The sequence below is a fragment of the Heteronotia binoei genome, chromosome 1 (assembly GCF_032191835.1).
Source record: "Heteronotia binoei isolate CCM8104 ecotype False Entrance Well chromosome 1, APGP_CSIRO_Hbin_v1, whole genome shotgun sequence".
NCBI lineage: Eukaryota > Metazoa > Chordata > Lepidosauria > Squamata > Gekkonidae > Heteronotia > Heteronotia binoei.
The window spans coordinates 149,243,234-149,267,911 of NC_083223.1; the positions used below are offsets into that span (position 1 = coordinate 149,243,234).

The 24,678-nt window shown below is 42.6% G+C and overlaps 1 long non-coding RNA gene across 2 annotated transcripts in view; it reads right to left on the minus strand.

The window, feature by feature from the left end:
- Positions 1 to 482: 482 nt before the first annotated feature.
- Positions 483 to 24,678, minus strand: part of LOC132574145 (uncharacterized) — a 40,488-nt gene continuing 16,292 nt past the window's right edge. Inside the window, exons 4-5 of one of the 2 annotated variants that reach the window (XR_009555590.1) lie at positions 1,540 to 1,680; positions 483 to 1,346 (exon numbers count right to left, since the gene is read on the minus strand). This is a non-coding gene — a long non-coding RNA (uncharacterized LOC132574145). The remainder of the gene's footprint in view (positions 1,347 to 1,539; positions 1,681 to 24,678) is intronic. The other variant, XR_009555589.1, reaches the window with a different exon arrangement.

Here is a 24,678-nt window from a genome sequence, read left to right on the forward strand (position 1 = left end):
GCTAACTATAATTAATAATTAAATGCTGCTGAATCACAGTTGACGTATGGCAACCCCGCATGGGTTTTCAAAGCAAGGGATGAGCAGGGGTGGTTTGTCAATGACTTCCTCCGCATAGCAACCCTGGTGGTCTCCCATCCAAGTACTTGGGGTTGACTCTGCTTAGTTTTCAAGCTCTAAAGAGTCTGGGCTATTCAGGGTGCCTCACCTAGTTATGGCAGATGCTAGAACCATTAGCTGCTACAATCAGCTGGTGTCTTTGTAAACAAGGCCATAAGTTCTTCTGCTCTTCATTCCTGCAACAAAAAACATTTAAATGGTGTATTTCCTATATTCTGAGTCTCTACACTGAGCTATTATTCCATTGTGCAAAGCCATCAAAACAAAAGCAACAATTATTTTTTATTAATTTACTAAAATATTTTTATCCTCACTTTATGCCCAATGAAGGTCCCCCCAAGGTAGCAAACAACAATTTAAAATATAATTTAAATGAACTTTAAAAATAGTACACATGTATGAAACCAGCGATTAAAAACAAACAAGGCAAATCAGTAAGGGAGTGCCTGGTGAAAAAGAAAAGTCTTTACCACTGGTAGAAGACAGTGGTCAAGGAAGACAGACAATTTCCTTGGGGATGGAATTCCGTAATTTTGATGCCTTTCTCAGGCTGTCACACACCTAGCCTCAGATGACAGGGGTGACAGACCGCAGGGCCCCTGAAGATGATACGTTTGTATAGGAGTAGGCAAGTGGTCCTTAAGATATGCAGGATTTGGGCTGTACTAGCAAGGGAGAGAGGGACTACAGAAAAACAGCCAGTAGAATACCAAAACAAATCTGTAGTCAAAACAAATTAAATATATGCCAACAAAGCATATAGGAACCAAAGTCCAGTATGTTATGAACACATGTATATAATAGAATTATCAACTCATAAATATTTATGAAAAGCAGAAGTTAAAAAGCAGATAGTGACAAAAAACACTTTTGAGTCACAGCACAACTCTAAGGCAGCAGACTTCCTTCATATGTCAAAACAAGTTCACAATGGAATGAACTGTTAGATGAGTTCTGCAAGTCCTTGAACATCAATATATTGTGGCTTGTAGAAAATAGAATCCTTTTTGGGCAAAAAGGCACTTCAGACAATATTTTTGCTGGAACATTCTGTACCAGCTAGAGTTTCCAGGTATGCTTCATGGGCAGCCTCATGTAAATTCCAGACACTCTTCACGGGCAGCCTCATGTAGTAATCTAATTTAGGTGTTACTGGGCATGTATCACAGCGGCTAAAACTGTCTCCAGGCATTGGTTCAAGGTTTCCACAGCCTTCCTGGTATCTGCTGGAACCAAGAAATACAGCAGAGTGTTATTTGCTTATTGCTGACAACCAAGCCCAAATCTTTGGATGCCCTCACCCCAGTGGCTTCATGTAGATATTGAACATGGGGGACAAAATGGAATATTTCGGAGCTCCATAGGCTAGTGACCAAGAGGCTGAGCAGCAGCATCCCAATACCACCTTCTAACACCTACCTTCCATTAAATCTGAAACCATGACATATCAGTGCCTCTAAGTTCCAACTCCAAGTGGCAGCCCAGAATACCAGGACCAATGGTATAAAAAGCTGCTGGCATAGGGTTGTCAACCCCCCAATGGGGGTGAGGGATCCTCAGCTGAATAAAAATAAAATAAAAATGGCCATCAATTGAGTGTGACATCGCTTCTGGGTAAACCCAGAAGTGATGCCACACCCTCTAGGGACTAGCCAATTTTTTGGCAATTTTTAGAGAAGACTGACATCATTTCTGGGGGAATCAGAAGTGACATCACTCATCTGTAGGAATCTCAGAATCTTGCATTACCCAGGAGTGATGCTAGTCCTTTTTATGAATTAATGAATACTCTGTGGTTTTACCATAAAGTTTCTGCCATTTCCCAGAGAAGCATGATGTCACTTTGCCTCATTGAAAGACTCCCCCTGGGGGGCAGGGACAGGGCAGGGGGCAACTTGGGGCAGCAAACCCCCCAGCAATGTTTGGGGGAAAACAGGAGTGTGTGTGAGCACACCCAGGGCTGTGTCCCTAGTGTGATGATATTACTCTCCATTATGTTATTGTATTGGGGATGGCCCCTCCCCTTCTGGAACACCTGGCAACCCTACCTGGATGTTCAACTTTGTTCAACAGCAATGACTGCATGAAAGCCAAAGTGATGTAGTGGTTATAGCTCCAAGGGAGAGAAAGGGGGAATGCTGAACTTGGGGGACAGGTAAAGGTAAGTTGGCTGGTGAATGGGAAAGAGAGAAGGAAGCAGGAAAAGGGGAGAGGTTTTAGGGAAGGGAAAACAGAAAGAGTGGGGGAAGGGACAATGGCACAACTCCTTGCAAGTACCCCACTTGTAAAAATATAATTTATTTATATTATTTAAAGCCTGCCTCACTAGGACTCAAGTTGAGTAACACACACACACTACTCAAAACACTTTAAAACAGGAATGCCAGCCTCCAGGTAAGAGTTGGGGATCCTCCAGAATTACAGCTAATCTCCAGACTACAGAGACGAGTTCCGCAAAGCAAATGGATACAGTAATTTGGAGGGTGGACAATATGACACTGTACCCCACTCATGTCCCTGTCCTCCCAGGCACCACCCCCAAAACTCCAGGGTTTTCCCAACCTGGAAATATCCAACCTGTGTTGAGACTGTCACCCATGTTCTTCCCCAGTGTCCTCTTTATTTGGCGTCCCACTGGGATCTTCTATATCCCATACTGGCCCAAATTTTAGAGACTTCAAATGATTTTAAGGTTTTTTTTCCTGCTTGATAATTCTGATTTGGAAATAACTGAATTAGTAGCAAAGTTTGTTTATAGAGCTATGGTTACTCATCCTGATAAGTAGTATTATGTATCAGTTTTTACTATGTTGCTACCTTGTTTATATTTTGTAATCCTAATTTTATTCTGTATGCACTCTCCTAATTTGTAACCTGCCCAACCCTAATTTGTAACCTGCCCGACCCTCTACTTCAGGGGTGGCCAACGGTAGCTCTCCAGAGGTTTTTTGCCTACAACTCCCATCAGCCCCAGCCAGCATGGCCAATGGCTGGGGCTGATGGGAGTTGTAGGCAAAAAAACATCTGGAGAGCTACCATTGGCCACCCCTGCAGTCTACTTTATATTTTTATATATTCCAATAAAGGCTTGGCTTGTCTTGTCTCCAACCTGAAAAATACCTGGAGATTTTTTTGGGGGGGGGGGAGCCTAAGGAGGGTGGGGTTGGGGGATAGGAGGTTAACAAGCCTAACTGGCAACCTTACCTCCCTTCTCTGCCGTTGTCAGGGGAAACTGGATACCTTACTTTAAAACAATATGTTATACAAAACTTAAATTTAGACACACAACCTTGGGTTGCTATGTCTCTACCGGAAGCTGGTAGGTGTCAGACATTGTACCTGTTTTAACTCACATAGCCTATTGACTTGACTAACGCCATCTTGTTTGCTATTACTAACCATGAGACTGTACTGTGCATTTCAAATGAGGAGGGAAGGTTGTAAATCCCAGAGAAGGAATTTCTCATTTGGCATCTAGAAACTCCCCAAGCTTTTGAAGCTACCCAGCCTCAAGGTAAAAAGAGGGGAGCCTTCCTGGGAAAGAGATAACAGAATGCGGGAACAGACAACTGTCTCTCAGGGTGTGAGAATGAATTCTTTGTTATGTTATCTGCCTCTACAAAAATCCAAGAATAACCTTGGAATGCATCAAACTCAACTTGCTTGTACCCAGACCGCTAGTTCTTGAATAAACGGAGAAGGGGCCTGGCCGAGGGGGACTCCCACCTCCACTGGGGAGTCTAGCAACCCTAACACCATATTTGCAGATTTAGAGTCCCAGTCTCATGTTTAGGATTGAGTTTTAAATCTGGTATAGTTCTGCACAAAAGTACCCCTGTGAACAAGAATATATTCTAAAATTACGAGAACTGAAGCATGCAGGTTTCCTTCAGATGTGTAATTTGACGAAATTTACATATTATAAAATTCATTCACTGGAAGCAACCAGGAAGATGAAACTTCCTGCTGTGGTTTTCACTAGCTTACTGATTTATTCTTGTTCAGAAATTTCTAAGGCAATTTGGATTCTCACTTGACATGTGTGTACTTTTGCCCTTTTTGTAGTCTATTCCAACATGCTATAATCTCACTGACTTTAATAGCAATTTAAAACAGATATGGAAGATGTCATTCTTATTTATCAGTTCTCTTTGCACACATTTGAGCATGTATTGCAATTCATAACTTAAAGTTCCGCAGGGCTTGAAGGCACCAGGCATTTGACTGAGGACAGCGACAGTTGCTTCCTACTGGCACTTCCACCCCACCCCTGCTTTTTCCCCATGAGGCAGTGGCACTGCTGTAATTCTGAACACCACTTTTTAAAGGTTAGCTATTGTGTTTTATTAGTTTTAAAAAGTTAATCCTGTATTGTGAATTATTATGTTGTACACAGCCCTGCTTTGGCAGGGGAGGGTGGTTAAAATGCAATGAAAAAATTAAGTAAATAAAATGTTATTTTTTAATTTTTTAAATTAGATTTATATCCCACCCTCCCCATAGTGATATTGTAGGGTAAATATGTACTCTTGAATAAAACGCCTCATGTGATCACACTGGTGATTTATTCACAGCTTAGAATCAGCTTTATTTCAAGTGGTTGTGCAACTTTTGCATCAGCAGTTACAAGACTGATGATCACACTAGAACAGGAGTTCTCAGTGTGGTGCCTGCGATGCCAGGGTACCTGCAAACACCTTTCCTGGTGCCCTCTGAGTATTTTTAGAAAGTGGACAGGGCAATGTGGGGCTTTTGCCCGGGCAAGGCTTCTGAATGGCTGCTGGAGATTTGATGGGCTGTGTAGATTTTTAAAACTGTTATTTTGGCAGCATCTACCACCACAGGGCAAGAACTGTGTGAGCGAATGTAAGCTGTGACAGCCATTTTGTGTCTGACACCACCTCCTACAGCAGCCATTTGTGGCAGCTGTTTTGTGCCTGCAACCCATTGCACTGTGTCTGAATTCCAGTGCCCGCAGGCTCAAAAGCTTGGGGACCCCTGCACAATACAGCCAACTACGAGCCAGATGTAGTATGCTCAGAGTCATGAGAATAGTTGATACACATGCTGTGCACAGAGCAATGCATGGCTGCTTATGCAATCCAGTACATTTTTTAAAAAACATATGATAAGTTTATTTTAAAAATTCCAAGTTATACAGAACTTTGTTGGGTGAAGTAGTATCAAGTAGATTAATTCCATATATAACAAAATTCTACTATGCATAAAGTACTATGGCTTATATAACATTGTAGAACATCTTATTTAGCATTTAAGATAACGTCCAGTTTGCCAATTAATCAAGCAATAGATAAATAAATATCTTATTACGGATAAATTAACTGGTAATTAATTTATTTTTTACTCTTAAACTAAGAATAATGCCTTGCTCCATCCCATGCCAAACAAAAGGGAATATTTAAATAAAAAGAGAAAGAGGGGATAGCATGTTAGAAAGAATTATAGTGAGAGAAACTGAAAGTAAGTTGTGTAAATAGGCAAGATGTTTTTAGATTCAGTATATTTCAGAAATGGAAGGCATTTTTCTTCAAATGATGTGACCCTGGGGTAAATGTCGGACAAGGAAAGTTGTGCTGTGATTTTCTCCATTATTAAAATGTCCCAGATTTTTGTAAACCAGAGTTCAAGTGATGGTAAGGTGTTGGATTTCGATAGAGATGCTATAGCCATTTTAGCAGCTGTATGAAGACTTTAAATAAATTTGTGAGAATGCTTTGAACTTTTCAGTTTGACAGTATTGCAAAAAAAAAAAAGACTTCAGGAGAATGTGGGATGTTGTAACAAGTAATGTGTTTAATGTGTTCAAGAATCTGTTTCCAGAAAGCTTCTATTAGTGGGCATTGTCACCAGCAATGTGCAAATGTACTAACATTCCCACAGTCTTGAGGCTTAGGTACTGTCAGGTTAAAATCTTGAAGTTCTGTAGCTTCATATGATGAGATGATGAATTGGCCAAAGCAGAATTCCAAATTTCTGGCCAGTGCTCTTCTGTAAGTTCTGTAACACAGTCTCCGTTCCAACATTCTGACACATTCAAAGCACAATTCCCAAGCAGCAATGTGAGAACATGCATGCACATAGTTTTTGTAATACCAATTAGAAGGGCTTTTTTTCTGGAAAAAGAGGTGCCAGAACTCTCAAAAGGGAAATGGAGTACTTCTGATGTACTTTAAAACATTTTTTGAGAACTTTGTCCCCACAAAGAGGTTTCAAAACTCCGTTCAACCGCATTCCCCGAGGAAAAAAGCCTTGTCAATTAGTTCTCTCTCTCGGCTTGACTTCGCGAACGAAGATTTAAGAAAGGTGCAGTAGTCCACGTCTGTTGCAGGCTCGCTGGTGGCTGACAAGACCAATGCGGGACAGGCAGGTCCAGCCACAGTGGCTGCAGGGAAAAGTCTGATTTGGAGTTGGTGCTGTAGCAGTACGATTTTTCCTCAATTTCCTTTTGTCCTCAAGACCAGCTATGCGTGCGTTCTCAAAGGAAGAGACAGCCTGGTGGATGGTGTGCCTCCATGCTTTGCGATCTGAGGCTAGCTCAGATCACTGGTGATGGTTAATGCAACAGGTACCAAGGGATTTCTTCAAGGAGTCCTTGTACCTCTTCTTTGGTGCCCCTCTATTTCGATGGCCGGTGGAAAGTTCGCCATACAGGGCAATCTTGGGAAGGCGGTGGTTTTCCATCCTGGAGATATGCCCTGCCCAGCGCAGCTGCGTCTTCAACAGCAATGCCTCGATGCTTGTAACCTCCGCCCGCTTGAGGACTTCAGTGTTGGTCACAAAGTCAGTCCAGTGGATGTTGAGGATGGTGTGAAGGCAGCGCTGATGAAAGCGCTCAAGGAGTCGCAAGTGATGACGGTATAAAACCCACGATTCGGAGCCGTAGATAAGGGTTGTCATCACAACCGCTTTGTAAACATTGATCTTTGTGCCTTTTTTCAGATGCTTGTTGCTCCACACTCTTTTATGCAGTTGGCCAAATGCACGGTTTGCCTTTGCCAGTCTATTCTCAATCTCCTTGTCGATCTTGGCATCTGAGGAGATGATGCACCCCAGGTAGCTGAACTGCTGGACTGTCTTCAAAACTGATTCACCCACAGTGATGCAAGGAGGGTGATAATCTTCCTGGGGTGCAGGCTGGTGGAGAACTTCTGTCTTCTTCAGACTAACTTCTAGGCCGAATAGCTTGGCAGCCTCTGCAAAGCAGGACATCATATGCTGCAGAGCTGATACCGAGTGGGAGACGAGTGCAGCATCATCAGCAAACAGTAGCTCTCGGATAAGTTTTTCCATTGTCTTGGAGTGGGCCTTTAGTCGCCTCAGGTTGAACAGGTTGCCATCGGTGCGATAGCGGATGTAGACACCATCGTCGTCATCTAAATCTACTGTGGCTCTTTGAAGCATCATGCTAAAAAAGATCGTAAAGAGAGTTGGCGCGAGAACACAGCCTTGCTTTACACCTGTGCCAATTGGGAAGGGCTCCGAGAGATCGTTGCAGTGTCTGACCTGGCCTCGCTGGTCTTCATGTAGCTGGATGACCATATTGAGGAACCTTGGGGGACATCCTAAACGTTCCAAGATTTGCCACAGGCCGTTCCTGCTAACGGTATCAAAAGCTTTGGTAAGGTCGACAAAAGTCACATATAGACCCTTGTTCTGTTCCCTGCATTTCTTTTGGAGCTGCCTGAGAACAAATACCATGTCGGTGGTGCTCCTGTTAGCTCTGAAGCCACACTGGCTCTCTGGGAGGAGTTCCTCTGCAATGGTGGGCACCAGTCTGTTCAGGAGTATTCTGGCAAGGATTTTGCCTGCGATGGAGAGCAGGGTTATCCCCCGGTAGTTGGAGCAGTCTGACTTTTCCCCTTTGTTCTTATGTAGAGTAATGATGATTGCCTTGTTCCCAGCAGGTGACAAGTACTTTGTGAAGTGTGCTATGTAGTACTATGCCCCCGTGCTTCCAGATCTCTGATGGGATTCCATCAACTCCCGCTGCCTTGCCACTTTTCAATTGCTTGATGGCTTTAACAGTCTCTTCTAGGGTGGGGATCTCATCCAACACTGTTTTCACTGGTTAAAGTGGGGTGAGGTGGATTGCTGAATCTTGAACTACGCGATTGGCACTGAAGAGAACCTGAAAATACTCCGACCACCGGTTCAGTATGGATGCCTTGTCTGTGAGGAGCACTTGGCTGTCTGCACTACACAAGGGACTTTGAGCCTGATATGATGGACCATATACTGCCTTCAGGGCTTCGTAGAAGCCTCTTAAATCACCAGTGTCTGTACACAGCTGGGTTCTCTCTGCAAGCTTGGTCCACCACTCGTTCTGAATGTCTCGAAGCTTGCGCTGGAGGTTGCTACATGCAGCGCGAAAGATTGCTTTTTTCCCGGGACAGGAGGGCTGAGCAAGATGTGCTTGGTAGGCAGATATCTTTTTTGCCAGTAATTCTTGGATCTCTTGATTGTTCTCGTCAAACCAGTCCTTGTTCTTCCTTGTGGAGAACCCGAGGACTTCTTCAGAGGTCAACAGGATGGTAGTTTTTAGGTGTTCCCAGAGTGCTTCTGGAGAAGGATCTGTGAGGCAACTGGGGTCCTCAATTCTTGTCTGGAGTTTTGCCTGGAAGGCAGCTTTAACTTCGGCTGACTGAAGGCTGCCAACCTGAAACTTCCTCCGGGGGATACCTCCTCTCCTGGGTGTGGATTTAAAGTGAAGACGGAGATTTGCAGCGTACTAGACGATGATCTGTATGACATTCTGCACTGGGCATTACTCGGGTGTGTAAGACATCTCGAAGGTCTCTCTGGCGCACCAGAAAGTAGTCAATAAGGTGCCAATGCTTGGACGGTGGGTGCATCCAGGTTGTCTTCAGACTGTTCTTCTGCTGGAAGATAGTATTGGTAATAGTGAGCTGATGCTCCGTGCAGAATTCTAGCAGGAGGCGCCCGTTATCATTGCAGTCGCCAATGCCGTGTTTGCCAAGTACTCCTTCCAGGCTTCCGAGTCTTTACCTACTCTGGCATTGAAGTCGCCAAGGATGATCACCTTGTCCTCTGTAGGGGTCTTCCGTACGAGGTTACGTAGATCAGCATAGAACTTGTTCTTTTCTGCAGGATCTGCTTGAAGGGTTGGGGCATACACACTGAAGAGTGTTGCATGCTGCTTGTTTTGAAGTGGGAGGCGCATAGACATGATGCGATCTGACTGACCTGTTGGCAGGTTTTCGAGTTTAGAGGCAATGGAGTTCCTGACCATGAAGCCAACGCCAGAAAGGCGGCTCTCAGCCTTTGACTTACCTGACCAGTAGAGGGTATAGCCAGCACCGTGTTCTTGAAGACTACCTTCCTTAGGGAAACGGACCTCGCTGAGAGCTGCTATGTCGATATTCAACCTGAGAAGTTCGTGGGCAACTAGAGCAGAGCGTCGTTCAGGGCGACCACTGTCTACTGTGTCAAGCATGGTTCTGATGTTCCAACACGCAAGCTTTAGTCTTTGCACACTTTGTGAGGCAGGTGCATGCCTTTTCTTTGTTGTTATTTTTCGACCCCAAGTAAGGATGCCCGTTGACTGCGGCTAGCCAACTGGGGGGGAGGAGACGAGCTTTGTTTAGGCCACCTTTTCTAGGCCCCTCTCCATACGGAGCAAGCAGTGCTGTCTCTAAATAAGGCTGCTTGGTCGTTCAGGGTGCTGTCAAAAAATGCTTTCGTCTCCGGGTCAGCATCAGGTGACCAATACCCTGAACCGCCTACATGCAGGATCGGGACTGCGGCTTCCAGTGGCATCTTCCACCTGCCGTTTCGCCCCTTGCCCATCGCTGCAGGACTTGGTATGTTGTGGGTTGTGGATGTGGATACCCTTCAGGCCTGCGCAGAGGAATTTTTAGGTGAAGCGCAGTGTGCGCAGTACTGGCTCCACCCTTTCACCATGGGGTCATCTGCCATGGCCCAGTAAGCCGGGATGCCGGCAGTGAGTCCTCCAGGTGGTAGATATTACATTAACGAGCTCTGTCTGCCCGAGCTTGATGTTAGAGTTTTCCTTCTCTTGGCAGGCGAGGTTGGTGAGCTCAACCTGCCAATCCAGTTATACCGCCGGACATTTGGTCGCACCATGACATGGCAAACTCTGTGAAAACGGGGGGGTCCAGCGAGAAGGTGTTGCCATGGATGCAGTAGTGTAGGAGAGGCCATTGCAGTGACCATCTGCCAGGCATAGCCAGACAGTGACCACGCAGCGTTCATTACACCGGGAAAGGAGAGGCAATGTATTGCGCATGCACTTTCCCTGGGGGGGCAGGACACCCAAAGGGAGCCCACCCCCCACCCCCCCAACACCTGGATCAAAAGTGAACAGATCTTGTTTAGGTTTGTGTGTCTGCAGATACTGGTCACACATTTTAATATCAACGTAACTTGTACTGAAAAATCTTAAATAAATTAAACATGTTTGTATATATTTCTTCCCCCCCCCACACACAATTTCTTATTTTTTCATATTTATACAGGTAGAAACAAGTTATATAGCTGTAGAACAATTAAGCCACATCCATGACTAACAGCGTATTTTCCCACTGATTATCAAACAGGCAATTATTGAGCCTAAGAATTACATTATAAAACTACTCTCCAATACAAATTAAGACATAACAATACTCTTATACATTGCACATCTGTTAACAGACGCAGTATATCATGGATCTATATCGATTCTATCCAGAATCGGGTACCATTTTGCATAAAATTTCCCAAATGCTTTAACTGTCAGCGAAGGTTCATTGAAGTTCCCAAATGAGCAGACTTGTTATTTGAAACAAAGTTGCATTTATTGTATACTCCAAAGTTACTCCAACATGATAGGTATTGGAACTGATGGCAAGCAGTTCGAATCATTGGTATTTAACATTCTACATCAACGCAATTGCATCTACACCCCAATTCCCAAAACAAAGGCTGCTTTTGCATGTGAGTTTTCACACGACTCCCCCCTTATCTTTTCAGTTAGTGGTTACATTTCCCGGCGGCAATGTCCTTGCTGCCTCTAGGGGATAGGTGAGAATCTGGCGGGTGCTCTCCACTTCAAAGACTGCCTAACAACCTTTGATATTCCTGGGAAGCTATTCTTTGGCTATGCCCTACTTAGCCCCCCCGCCTACTATTCTATAGTCATAGGTTAGTGAACATATATGTGCATTAATCTATATGGTTAGTAATCAGCATTTAGTAATAGTATCAATGAACAGAGTCTGACATTAACAGGATCATGAGAATCAATATTAGGAGTAATTTTCTCTAAAGTAATATACTCCCAAATCTTACGCATCCAACTATCTACACTCAGGGGACTTCCAATTCTGTGCTATGATGGTTTTGGCTGCTGTTGTAAGGGTTATAAGTAATGCCATTTTAGAGTCTGACGCTTTGAAAGCTTGCCAGTTATTTAAGAGGATTACCTCTGGTCGGCTATGATACTTTTAATTAGGGACAAACCTTGATCCAAAAGGCTTGGGTCACCGGATATCCCCACCAGCAATGAGTGGAGGAGGCTACTATGCCACATTGTTGCCAAGAAAGTGGAGATTGAAGTGAGCTAATATGGGCTAGTTGGCGTGGTGTGCGATACCATAGTGCCATTACTTTATAATTTTGTTGCAGAATATTGATTAAGTTTGTATGAATAGCTTCAGTTTCCCAAATAAAGTCCCAATGGGGACTAGTTAATGTGATGTCACTTTCCTGTTGCCAATGTGCACAATATGAGGGCAAAGTCTCACAAGCTTTTTGCATTAATATATTATATATATGTGAAATAAGACCTTTTAATTTAGGACAGGATCTAGAAAAAAGATTTTCGAATTCTGTCTGGGGACAGGAAGTAATTTCTCGACCTACGGGACTATTCAAAAAGTGACTTAACTGCAGATATTCAAAACATGGGATCTTAATCTATGTTTTCTTTTCTAATTGAGCTTTAGTTAGTAACTTCCTATTTGAAAAATAAATATAACTGACGCCTTCTTCCAAGTGGCAAATGAAGAAGGATATTGCGCCAGGGGAAACCATGGTTGCCCTGTAAAAGAAGTTAGGAAATACAGTCCGGGGACCAATTCCTGTCAGGCCTGGTCCCAAACACTGAGCAAGGCTTGTGTGAATGGATTTAGGATTTGCCAACCTGGTCCCTCTTTTTTCTTAAGCCAAATAAATTCAGAATAACTTACAGACGTTATGTGTGTTTCCTCAATATATACCCACAAAGGGCAAGGATGGAAGTATAGTATTTTGACCATGGAGACTAATACTGAGGCTTTATAGTATAAACTGAGGTCAGGGAATGCCAGCCTCCCTTTGGCTTTTGGCCTCTTTATATTATCAAAACTAATTCTATGAGCTTTGTAGCCCCAAATAAAATTGTTCAATTGTTATTTGCATAAAAAAGATTGAGAAATAGCTATTGGGAGGACACGAAATAGGTAAAGAAATTTCAGAAAAAGACTTAATAATGCTTACTTGCTCTATCAATGAGAGCTAGGGAGTTCCAAGTTTGGAGAGTCTGCTTGATTTGTTGGTAAGCCACATTAAAATGGGCTTTGAACAAGTCTGTCATGCGCACTGGGATAGAAACCCTTAAATATGACCAGTGATTGTGACCCAGCGATATGGATAATTGTCTTGGAGCTGACTTTGCATTCCTGGAGATATATTAATTGGGTATATTAAGGATTTAGTAAGGTTGAAAGATAAGCCTGAAATCTGGTGGAATTCAGTGAAAAGCGAAGTTAAAGCTTGCAAGGCAACACATGGGTCTTTCAAAAAAAGGGCCATATCGTCTGCAAAAAGGCTAATTTTTTATTCCATGTGTGCTATTTGAAAACCCGGGATTAAAGCAGATTGTCTGACCCAGTTTGCCAATGGTTCGATAGCAATGGCAAACAGCAATGAAGAAAGGGGACATCCTTGACGTGTTCCTGTAGAAAGAACAAAGTTGGGGTAGAGATCCCATTGATATTAAGAAGGGCTTTTGGTGAAGAATATAAAGCTTTTATTGTAGAGAGAAATTTTGGGCCAAACCCTATTGGCTGTAGGACTGCTATTAGATAATTGGGTTCGGCTCTGTCGAAAGCCTTTTCCACATCCAAGGCTAAGGCACAAGACTCCCATGGTTGATACTTGCCATACTGTATAAGATTGATGACCAGCTGGATATTGTCAGTTATTTGTCTTTGTGGAATGAACCCTGTCTGGTTTTCATGTATATAATCACCAATAAACTGGTTGAGTCTATTAGTCAAAATGGATGTAAAAAGCTTATAGTCTGTATTGAGGAGTGAGATAGGTCTAAAAGATTTCAGGTCTAATAAATCTCTGTCTTTCTTAGGGATAAGGACAATCTTGGCCAAAGACCAACTATGCGGAAGGACACCAGAGTCCAGAATGTGATTGCAAAGTTCTGTGAAGTGAGGGACAATACTGTCCATTAACTTCTTGTAAAAGTATAGCGGAAAGCCGTCACGACCTGGAGATTTATTGATTTTTGCATTTTTGATGGCTGTCCATACCTCTAAGGGCGTAATTGGGGAGTCAACCAGTGTCCTGTGTATGTGTTCTAATTTGGGGACAATATTGGGCTGATTAAGAAACTTATGGATGGCAGGTATGCTTGGGTTATCAGAGGTGTAGAGATTTTGATAAAAATTTGGGAAAACTTGTCGAATTTTTAAAGGCGACGAGTGGACATTCCCTAGGGGGGGTCTTTAATCAAATGAATCTGTCTGTCTGCAATTTCTGTGCAAAGCTTCCAAGAAAGGAATTTCAGCGATTGGGGGTGACTGTACCAATACTTCTGTTTGGTAAATATAAGCTTTTTTTTTTCTTTATTAGATTCAAGTAAATCCAATTTTTTACGTTCAGTTAATAATTTGCTATAAGTTTTAGCAGAACCTGTTCGTTTATGGGACTCCTCTAAACTGCGAATTGTGTCTAAGAGAACTGACCTAGCCTGTTTTCTTTTTTTGTATGCTGAGCTTAAGGAGATGCTTTTGTCACAGAGCACTGCCTTAAATGCATCCCATACTATCGGTTTTGTTACTCCACATTCTGAGTTGTGATCAAAGAATGTCTTAATGTCTTGCTCTGTCTCCACACAAGTACCTGGATCTAATAAAAGTGATTTGTTAAAAGACCATGTCTGGGTGTGTTGCTCTTGTGGAGAGATTTTAATAGTACATTCCACCCAGGCACGGTCTGATAACGTGCAGAGACCCATGTCCAACTGACAGACTTGATGAATCAATGAGTTAGAAACTAAAAAAAAGTCGATTCTTGTATGAATATTAAACTGAGGGGAAAAATATGTGTAATCATGTAAACCTTCGTGGTGCATATGCCAAATGTCACAAATCTGATATTGCTGCACTAAGGCATGCAATGGAGTTAAAGAATCTTTGGGCATCTTCCTATGAGGATGGGATCGATCCCAAGAGTTATCCATAATAAAATTAAAGTCCCCTGCTACTACCACCTGTCCCTCTTGGAATAAAGCAAGTTTTACTAGAACATCTTGTAGAAACTGGAGCTGGCCATCATTAGGGGCATAGAGGCTTACCAATGTGAAGAGAGTATCATCTAAACGCCCCTTTACAAATATGTACCGTCCCAGTGGATCCGTCTCTTGAGCCACAAACGTGAAACGAACCCAACTGGAAATCAGGATAGCAACCCCATGAGATTTGATGTTATATGGGGGGAAACCATATATAGAGCTTGGGGAGGCAACAACCCCTCTAGTTTGGAGAGAGTCATGCATCCAACGAACAAGGATGTAATAAAGGCATAGAATCGAGAAACTGCTAACCTTTCAAAGAACCTGCACTGACTGCAAAGAACTGAGTGCTTCTACCCTTTTGAGATCTGTATTATAACCTTTATTAACAACCAGTAGTCCAACATCACTACCTGGAGAGTGAAAACAAGGATAACGGTAGGAAAAATATCTGTTGTAAGTCAATAACTCCCAAAACGGCCCCCCTCTCTTCCTCTCCTCCTTCCCCCCACCCCACTCCCAACCCCAATCCTTGAAGAGTGAAAGGATAGGAAAAAAGTGCTGGCACTAAAATTGCTGAAGCAAACATTTGTCAACATTTGCATAAGCAAAAAATTTAACAAGAAAAAAAAATCAAACCCGGGGGCATACCCTCCCCCAGATTCAACAGCTTCAACAAATAGGAGGAAAACTACCCTCTCTGACTCTACAAAAGATAAACAAAGTTCAAAACATTCATCCTCAAGGACCAAATTCTATAGATTGTTCTAGCAAATCCAGAAAAAAGACCTCTTATTACTCTATCTTGTAGTATAACTGATAAGCTCCACCGACTGCAAGCAATTAATTCTTGTCCCGTCTCTTGGAGCATGTTGTAGAAGGAGAAGAGTGATCCAAGGGATCTGAAGCAAGGGAAGGTGATCTCAGTTGCTTTAGCCCAAGGGCTAGAAGCAACTCATGTCCTGAAGAAAGATCTGATCCCAGATGTCTCTGTCCCTGGTGGACTACGAGGAGTTGAATTGGCAAGAACCAGCGGAATCTTATTCTATTGTTCATCAAACATTAATTATTGGCTTTAAGACCTTATGATGTTGCAGAGTTTTCTGGAAAAGGTCTAGTAGGGTTAGGATCTTTTCCCCCTCTAATAAAAGGCCATCAGAAGAACGTGCCTTGGCTAGTACTTTGTCCTGAGTGCAAGCATTGGAGAATGTTGCGATCACATCTCTGGGAAAGTCTTTTGCATGTGGAGTTAGAGGCCCTAGGTGGTAAACCGCCTCAATGTTCAGCGCAGCGTCATCTAAGTCCAACACTTGTTTTAGCCATGAGACCAAAAACGACCTTATGCCCTGCGTATCTTCCAGTTTTTCTCCAATCCCCCGAAATTTTAAGTTACATTCCCTCAGTCTGTTTTCCAAGGACATAATTTTCTCCTGCGCCCATTTTTCTGCAGTTTTTAAAACAGATTTATCAGACAGTGCTTGAGACGCCATTTCGTGAGCAATGTTGGCCGTCTGGGCAACGTCCAAGAGGGTTTCAAGGAGCCTTTTAAGTTCCTCCTGTTTAGGAGAGGTCGCTTGTCCAATTTTGGAAGCAATATTGTTTTCCAGCTTTGCTATTGCATAAAAAAATGTCTGGTTCGAGAGGGAAGTACCCCCTTCGGCCTGAGTGGATGTTTCATCCGCCATTTCACCGCCAGTTAGCGCTTCACAGGCCTGGGTCAAAGAATGGCGTTTTTCGCCTTGTTTGAGGAATTTGGAGAGGTTTTGGGTAGCCCTGGAGGATTTGGACTCACCCTTCCCTCTTTCCACCATTGAATCCAGGTAAGATATGGTCCCAAACTGGGAGGAATGTACGACTTGTATAGATCAGAGAGGGAGCAGTTCTTTCAGGCGTCTGCCATGTTCCGCGACACCATATACATTTCTTCATTATGCATGTGTGATGAACTGTACTTTTTAAAGAAACTTAGAAGAGCTGTATTAGCAATGAAAGAACTGTGAAGGGTTAATTTGTCACAGAGTCGAAGAACCTTGAATGAGGTTGCTCTAAGCAATCTGATTGGTTAGCATCAGATACGCAAAAAAAAATCTTGAGAGAGCTGGATGCTCTCTCTAACTGCTGTTCTTTCTCAGCTTCAATTCTGGCTATTTCTGCTTCTATACTTGCCAGTTCAATTCTCATTTTCATAATTTCTACCTCCTAACTAGGATTTTCCTCAGCAGTTGACTATTCCCGCCCCCCCCCCCCCCACACACACACACATCTTTAGCTTTACAGCATGGTCCCATTCCTGACAGGAATTCTGTGGTAATTCTCACAAATTTATAAAATATTTTCTTATTTTAGTTTGTATTTATGATGGGGCAAACTAGCTATGGGTTTCACTTCTGTATCCCACTGCTCAAACCAAATATGTCAGACCTGTTCCCTGCCTCAGAGGCTAGATTTTTCCCCTCTGTTTTTCTGTCCCCTCACTGATTGAGCAGCCCTGGTAACATGCTTTTTTCTCTCTTGAAGAAACTTTGGCTGTCCCACCCTGTCAGTATTTTAGCTATTTGCTCAGCCCAGGAACTTGAGGGAAGAAATAGGATCACCCTTGAAAATGGCAATTGAGATGCTTTTTAAAATTCAAAAATAACAAATGGTTTTATTTAACATCAAAAAGAAAGTTCAGGTGAAATCAGGAGTTGATATTAGTAGTACAAGCACAGACATTTTATCTTGTATATCAGGCTAATGAGAGGTTCTTAATTTATTCACAGATCTTCATACTGAGAGGCTTTTATTCCCATGTTTTCCCAAACACTCTAGTACACTTAATCTGAGTTATCACTGACACTTTGGGTGCCCAGAAGGCTGATATCTTCTTCCCAGTATCCAAATCCCTTCTCTTGAAACACCAGTTTTCTTCTTGCTTTTAAGATCTCTACAGTTTCTAATCACACCAGACCAGGGAATTCTGTACTCCTCAGAGATCCCTCCCTTGTTTTTTCTTCTCTCTCTAGAACAGAGGTGTTGAACTCATTTGTTACGAGGGACGGATCTGATACAAATGTCACTTTGTTGGGCGGTCCATGTGTGCCATAAAATGTAATGCCAGGTACTGGAGATATCAGGGCTTTTTTTGTAGCAGGAACTTCTTTGCGTATTAGGCCACCTACCCCTGATGTAGCCAATCCTCCAAGAGTTTACAGGGCCTACTGTAAGCGCCAGAAGGATTGGCTATGTCAGGGGTGTGGCCTAATATACAAAGGGGTTCCCACTACAAAAAAAGCCCTGGGAGACATAAACTTTTATAATGGTGATTTCAGATGCCTCTGTCTGGGGGGTTGGAGCAGATGCGAATCTGAAATCACTTCACTCTCCCATATATATGACAGATAGCTCACATTCTAGTTGTATCTGAAGAAGCTCATGCCCTGCCACAAATTTTGTTAGCCATTAAAGTGCTACTGAACTCTTACTCTTTTCCACTAATAAAGATCTCTCTAAGAGAAATAATGTGTTGATTTCAGACTGGGTAAAGTCCACTCACTTCTAGTGATAATAATGAAACAGTTTTTTAAAAAGCAAAGGGTCAGTGAGGTAGGAGGGGAGAGAGGGAGGTGTGTTGAACTGGAATATATGGAACCCTAAATGTATCTGCCCTGAGCCCGTATGGGAAAGGGCGGAATATAAATCAACCAAATAAATAAATTTAAGATACTTAGCTATCTACTTCCAGTCATTAAACAGTGGGATCCAATCCAAGTAATTTTTTGAATTCAGGGTCGTTTTGAAAGAAAATAAACTCCCAGATAGACACAGAGAAATCTATTTTTTAAAAAAACAAAACAAAACAAAACCTTTTCAGAATAAGCTAAAACAATTTCCATTTCCCCAAGGCATCTCTTTTCCTCTTTTTTTCCCCAACCTGCATGTGTAACCAGATGACCCATAATTAGTAAACAGTGAGGCAGGGATGGAGGAGAGCTATGCCAATCAAACCCGCCCAGACACTGCAGCCCCTTCCCACAAGCAGGGCCAACTCTGCACCCTTTCACACTGCATTGCTAAATGGGAGAACATTGCTTGGCTTCATTGAGGGAGGGAGGTGAGCTGAACTGGTAGAGGTGTCAGTGTTCCCTAGCTTTCCAAACAAGCACACTACAGAAGCATGCAGAGCTTTAAGGGGAATCTGGGGCCCAAGCAAGGCAATCCCACACACAACTTCAGACGAAAAATTTCTTCTCCCTGATACCAATCATAAACACATGGCCTTAAGCCCTCTCCTTGCTCCCAAGGAAGCCACTGGAGGAGTCAGGAATGTTAAGACAGCCACAAGAAACATTCTGATGCTGATGGAACTTTACACACATCCCTCCCTCCTCCTGTCTCACTCATTCCCTCCCTTTCTTCCCTCTAATCTTAGTCAGTTATAGCAAAGAATAAAGGCAGAGGAGGAGGGAGGAGGAGACCTCAACCAAGGGAGGGAAGGAGGCTTGTTTTTGTCTCTGTCCCCATGTGACTAAGGAAGATGGGTGAAAGCAAGCCACATAGTAGCCCCAGGGAAGGAGGCGGTAGATTAGAGAGCCAGTTGCTCAATGGATGGATACCAACCCTGCAGAGGCAGGTTCCAGCTGCGGGCTATATGTTTGACTCCCTTGCTCCAGAAGATCTATCACTTTTCCTTTCTGGCCTGAATGGGAGTCTTCTCTGCTTCTTTGGCAAACTCTCTCCCATTTTTGTATCTATGTTCAAACTGCTCTCATCTAATGTTGAATTCAGACTGCTCAGTCAAGATAGAAACCTGACTCTGTTAGCATTAAAGCCATTTTCTGAAAAGGCTATTCTTAAATGGTCTCCATACACATCTTTTCTGAGTTAAGGCAAGATTCTGACATTCCTCAGCATCCAACTATCTCAATACTTCTTTTTTTGTTCAGCTGATGCTAACCAACCAGATTGCCTAGAGCAGCCTGTTACTTAAGGATCTCTGGCTGTGTGAAGAATTAACCTTTCATAGTCCTTCAGTTGTTGGTACAGCTCTTTTAAACCTCTTAAAAGTGTAGTCCATCACAGCATGATATGTCCTGGCTCTGCTAGTAATGGGGTCCAAGTAGAACAGGTGCTAGTGGGGGGTTGGTGGATACAAAATTTCTTGGGCCTGGGTTCTTCTGGAGCTTTACCAAGCTAGACAGTCTACCTACTTAATTTTGTTTTTTCTCTCCTGATAGGATGTCTGGAATCTAAGGACTTAAGTAAGTTAAAGCCCTTCTAGGAATCCATAGTTGCTCATTTTCAACTCTTTGTTTGACTTGAAATAGTAGCAAATGTACTAATGCAGCAAGACAACACTTGCTGGTTTCCTTTTAAGCAAAAAATGAACAATTTAAAATGAACAATTCTGGATTCCAAGATTTTTTTCTTCCATTGTGTGTGGACTGGGGAGCTCCCTCACACATGTCTGTCTGTTTTAAGGGGTGCTGGGGAGGAGAGAAGCGGATTTTTTCCTGTGGTAATTCTTGCCATCCTTAGCGAGGAGCTTTCTAGGTTAATGCTGCCCCATCACTGAAACACTGAATAATCTGCTCAGACTAGCTCTCCCAGAGTCTGAGATCTTTATTTAAAGATAGAAGGGGGGGGGGACCTTTTTGTCCCAAGTGGCATGAAAACCCACCCTGCACTGTCTATGAATTGTTGGTATACCTGCAAACCTGAGAGCCAGTTTGGTGTAGCGGTTAACTGCGTGGACTCTTATCTGGGAGAACCGGGTTTGATTCCCCACTCCTCCACTTGCACCTGCTGGAATGGCCTTGGGTCAGCCATAGCTCTGGCAGAGGTTGTCCTTGAAAGGGCAGCTGCTGTGAGAGCCCTCTCAGCCCCACCCACCTCATAGGGTGTCTGTTGTGGGGGGAGAAGATATAGGAGATTGTAAGCCACTCTGAGTCTCTGATTCAGGGAGAAGGGTGGGGTATAAATCTGCAATTCTTCTTCTTCTTCAAACGGGAGTGGGAAAGATAAAGGTTGCACTTGGCTAAATACACTGAAAGCAATCTAAGTCCCAGAGGTGCTACTAGAGATTTGCCTTGGTCTCTTGGTGGAGAACTATCTCTGTATGCTGAAGATGGTCTGGTGTGCTGCTGTTTGGACAGATGCCAGTTCCCCCCCCCCCCCATCCTGGACCAAAAAATTGCTTAAAAGAACCTGTTTTTGGATATTGAAGTCTGCACCCAAAATATAAATTATGTGTTGGGCTGTGCTTGTGTGGGATATCCACAATCCTGGTAAAACAGAAGCTCAATTCTTCTGGCTCAGACTTTCTTCCAGATTAGTCATGGAGAACTGAATTTTATCTCACATAGTCAGGGCCATCACAATGGAGAGATGTGGAATTCACAATTTCAAGGATCTGAGAAACCACGCAAGAAACCAGTTTTAATTCCCTGGGTCCCCCACATTAAGTACACACATGTTGTTCTTATATGTGATGGGGATCTTGTCTGGGGTCTCATGGTAGCTTCAGCAGCCCTACTCCTGGGATTCTGATAGAGAAAATAAAGTGGAAAAATAGGATGACAGGCAAGGACTTTGTATGCTTACTTTGCGATTTACACTGGAATGTTAAAAAGAAGGGTGTGAAAATTCAGCTGTGTGAGTCTGATCAGTTTATGAAGCCTTGAGAACACAGGATTTATAATCTGATCATGTTTATTTAGAATTTAAGAGTTTTGCATTAAAATCAGCAAACTAATGAGGTAAAAAGGCTGATTGTAATATGTTTCTCAAAATTATTCAAAATCTATATTGTTAACGTGTAAGGGAATATGAATACATAAATGTTTCCTCAGCCGCAGTCATTACTGTAGAATGATATATGTATCTTACAACAGAGTTCTAGCATGTGGTATTAATTCAAAAAGTTAAATTATTCTCTCTCAATGATTTACAGTGCATCTCAAGACTTACTGCAGAAGGAAAATCAGCTCAAGTATCAGACTCCTGTACAGGATTGCGGTATGAACCATGCCTCTCTACCATACTACCCCAAATATAGCTTGGATCTCTTTCCTAAGGTAACCTTGCTCTGTTTCTGTTCCACAAAAGTAAATTAGTCAAGGAAAAAGCTGACATGAAAATGCATTCTTAATACTACTGAAACAGGTTGCATCTACCCATTGGTTTAATGTATAGTGATAGCAAAAATTCAGAACTGGATTTTCCTGTGTGAAGAAGTCAGTTCATTTGTAAATGATCGCTATAGTACAGTGCAATACCTATCTATGTGAGAGTGCAACCATAGTGGCATCAAAACAGCTCAGTTGACCAGGCAGACTAATTCAAAGTGTGAATTTGACTAGAGATCTGTAACCAGAACTTTGCTATTTAAGATCTGCCCTGAACCACATCTCATTTAAAAAAAAAAGGTTTTTAACCTAACCAAATAATTTCTGGCATTTGGGAGTGGACAGAAGCCTTCTAGTTTGATTTTTATTATGATGCCTTGTCTGCTTTTTGACTTCCCAAGTAACAGAAAGATTGAAGAAACAAGAATAGAGTGGCTTCACATCAGCAGATGTGTTAAAGATAGGAATACCACTCAACTGGAAGAGTTCCCACCGATCATAAGCACAGATATTTTTGTGAACAGTGATTACCCATTTCACCAAACAGTCTGCCACAATGTCCTGCAGTGGACAGTGAGTAATGCCTCAGCTGAATGGAGAGGCAGTAAGAAGTGTAGAGGAAGAACCAAAGATGCACATGATTTACACTCCTCCCTTGTAGCCTACTTAAATTTAATTTTACTTTTGACGTTTTTATACCACATCCTCTTCTATGTGGTCTTGGAGCAGTTTACAATAAAACATATGACAATAATATTCCATAAAATAATCTAAACATTAAAATAGCACCAGCTAAAATACAATTACAGTCAAAATTCATAAAACATCAATAGAATAAGAGATAATTTCTAAGAAATACTCCAATCAACAATTTTCAGATAAAGACAGTGGACAGTTCCATAAAATTTAGCCAAAGGCCTGATGAAACACAATAGCCTTACATAACCCAAGAAGATCCTGCAGAGTGTGGGCCTCATCAGGGAGCTGGTTTCAAAGGGCATGAGCAACAACGGAGAAGGTCCCGGCCCTAGTAGAAGATAAATAAAATCCAGGGGCCAGGCACCTGAAAGAAGCTCTGAGATGCTGACAGGAGGGGGTGGGGTGGGTTTAACTATGACAGCTGATAATAAGTGAAGCCATGTTGGATAAGGCTAGTGGCCCATTCAGTCCAACACTATCTCAGTGGCCAGAATCCAGGGGCCATCAAGAGGTCCACCAGCAGGGAAAGAACTCCAGAAGCCCTCCTGCTGTTGCCCCCCCAAGCACCAAGAATACAGAGCATCACTGCTCCAGTTTCCCATCTATACCGTGTGGCTAATACCGTAGCTACTTCTGGACCTCTGCTCCATATGTTTATCCAATTCCCTCTTGAAGCTGTCTGCGCTCGTAACTGCTGCTACTTCCCGCAGCAATGAATTGCATGTGTAAATTATTGTTTGGGTCAACTGCATGTGTAAATTACTCTTTTGTTTGTTCTAAGACTACTGCTCATTTGTTTCATTGAGTGGCCACAAGTTCTTGTATGTCAGAAAAGTACTTCTTTGATACTTTCTGTATCCCATGTATAGTTTTGTAATTCTCTATCATGTTACCTCCTCAATCATTGTTTCTCCAGGCTAGAAAGCCCTAACCTCTATAACCTTTCTCCATAAGGGAAGTGTTCCATTCTCTTAATCATTTTAGTTGTCCTATTCTTACTATAAAATGTTCCCTGTTAATTAACCAATTTTTAATCCACAAGAGGACTTGTTCTTTTATCCCATGACTGCTGAGTTTACTTAGAAGCATTTGATGAGGAACTTTATCAAAAGCTTTCTGGAAATCTAAGAAAATGTCTGCTGGGACACCCTTGTCCACATTTGTTCAACCCCCTCAAAGAACTGCAAAAAGTAATTGAGAAAAGCCCTTCCCTTATGGAATCCATGCTGATTCTTCCTCAATAGCTTCTGTTCACCAATGTGCCTACTAATTCTATCTTTAATAATGGATTCCACCAACTTACCCAGTATTGATGTTAGGCTGACCTGTAATTTCCCAGGCATCCTCTGTCTAGGCTATTATACAATCCCGTCCTCCCACCTCCTCAATCCTGCCTTGAGAAGAATCCTGGGATGACACTTTCACCCAAAGTAGCCCTCCCCCCACCAAAACAAAATACCAAATACCACCAGGTGAAATGTAAAGAGAAAATGGTGGTAGGATGAATTTTTAAACAAAGCCAGAAAGTACACTGTGGGGGTGTTAAAACCTGCCCTGTTCTATGGTCTTATTCCAGTGGTTGAAGCATATTTATTTCCAGCTGATGATCAGTGTTTCTAATAGGACTGAGCCACTTCCTGGTTTTTCTGGAAGGATGACAAACCATTGCCTATAACAATTTTTTTCCTTCCACTAGCTGATGGAGTGCTGGTGGGCACATGCCAACTGGATCTGTAAGTCACATAATTGTCACATAGGACAACTATCTTTTGTGTACCATTTTAGAATGCTGGGAACAAGGGTGGATTTTGAATCTTATCCCATGTCTAAAAAACTTGCTTGCATATAGAAAAAAACAATTTTGGGGGGAGATGGCTGTGCTAGAACTGTCCCCATTTAATGTGCTTCTAGCTGTAGTCAATCTATCTAGTGCATTTTTATTCCACTCTTCCTCCAAGGAATTCAGGATAGCATACATGGTTCCCCATTTCTTCATTTTATCTTACAACAATAATTTTAAATAAGCTGACATTATGGCCTGACAGGGCTGTCAAGCTACTGTTGTGGGTGGGGAATTCCCTGCCCCCAGTTTCTGTTTCCCCGCTACTGCTCTGAGCAGAGTGGAAGAAAAACAAATAAAACAAAAGGCCATCAGTCTGATGTAACTACATCATTTCCAGGGTAAACATGGAAGTGATGTCAGCC